This window comes from Miscanthus floridulus, chromosome 9 (assembly GCF_019320115.1).
Source record: "Miscanthus floridulus cultivar M001 chromosome 9, ASM1932011v1, whole genome shotgun sequence".
In the NCBI taxonomy this organism is placed as follows: Eukaryota; Viridiplantae; Streptophyta; class Magnoliopsida; order Poales; family Poaceae; genus Miscanthus; species Miscanthus floridulus.
Genome location: NC_089588.1, coordinates 133,027,574 through 133,028,841, shown reverse-complemented (window position 1 = coordinate 133,028,841; position 1,268 = coordinate 133,027,574). Strand labels below are relative to the sequence as shown.

The 1,268-nt window shown below is 52.1% G+C and overlaps 1 long non-coding RNA gene across 1 annotated transcript; it reads right to left on the bottom strand.

Moving 5' to 3' along the window:
• Window positions 1–318: 318 nt before the first annotated feature.
• On the bottom strand, window positions 319–1,268 carry LOC136482981 (uncharacterized). The gene is made up of 3 exons (XR_010765268.1): window positions 1,055–1,268; window positions 540–954; window positions 319–448 (listed from the first exon to the last, which is right to left on the bottom strand). It is a non-coding gene; the product is annotated as an uncharacterized lncRNA (long non-coding RNA).

Below are 1,268 nucleotides of genomic sequence, written 5' to 3'. Positions count from 1 at the left end.
TCTTCACTTCCTCGAAGACAGCTTTGTATTGCTGTACAGCCAGGATACGCGCCTCGTAGTGCATGTCCTTCACGAGCTTGTAGCAGGCTTTGTAAGCGTGCCTCTCGGCCCTCTCCTCGTATCCCTCGTCACATCTGTAGTAATCCTGCATATAAACATTATGTATGTAGTCATTATTTCAAGGATGTGATAGGAATGCGATGTATTGAGCAAGATAGTGCGGGGAAGGCTTACCCACAACTCTTTCACAACCCGCTGCGCCTTGTTGTCGAATTTCCTGCCTTCCCGATCTCGTGCATCGGGGGCAGAGGCGTAGTGCTCGAACGTGTAGGCCGGCTCCACCCCTCCTGCCCAGGCCACCAGGCCGGGGAAGTGTTCCCTACACAGAAGGCCTAGGATTCCACCGGGAAGGCGTTTGTGATCACCTGCAGCCACAACCTTCCATCCCCTGTCCAAGTGATTAACGAAAAAATATTAGTTTGTATTTTGCCATGTTAAACATATCAAATGAAGTAGCGATAACATCTTAAGATACTTACCTTGGCCCATTGGGGCGAATCACTGGCCGTTTCATGAAAGGTATAGCCTGTTCCGGGAGGCGTGAAGGGCCTCGCAACCAGATCTTCGAAGCAGAGGAAGAGGAACCCCCCGCCGAGGGCTCCTCGTGCTCGCCCTCCTCCTCGTGCTCGCCCTCCTCCTGCTCGGCCTGCTCCTCGTGCTCGTGCTGCTCCTCCTCCGCCTCCTCCTGAGGCGAGGGAGGTACAGGTGACGGCGGTCGAGTCGCTGCACGCGCCTGCCGACCCTGGCCTCTCGGCCGACCCTGGCCTTTCGGCCGACCCCTGCGCCTCCGCGGCGGCTCCTCAGCTGCAGGAGCCTCCTCAGCTGGAGCGGACACCGAGCTCCGATAAAACGACCCGACGGACCTCATACCGCCCACCATCTTTTGTCAATCACCTGCAATTAAAAAGAGTAAACCAATAAGCACATATAAACAGGACAACCTGAAAAAGAAATGCAAAATAAACGAAACATAATTAGAAAATGATAGTATTACTTGTATTAGAAATAGGCATCATGATCGGGATCAGCCGGATCATAACTCTCATCATCACTATCACACATGTCGAAATAATCAACACTATCCGAAGGACCAATGTTGTCATCATCGGCATTGCCTATACGCACTCGCTCAAGTAATTCTAAGTCTTGCACATTTTCCACCTCATCTCCGTCGTCCTCTTCATCAACCCTTTCATTATCTACTTCCA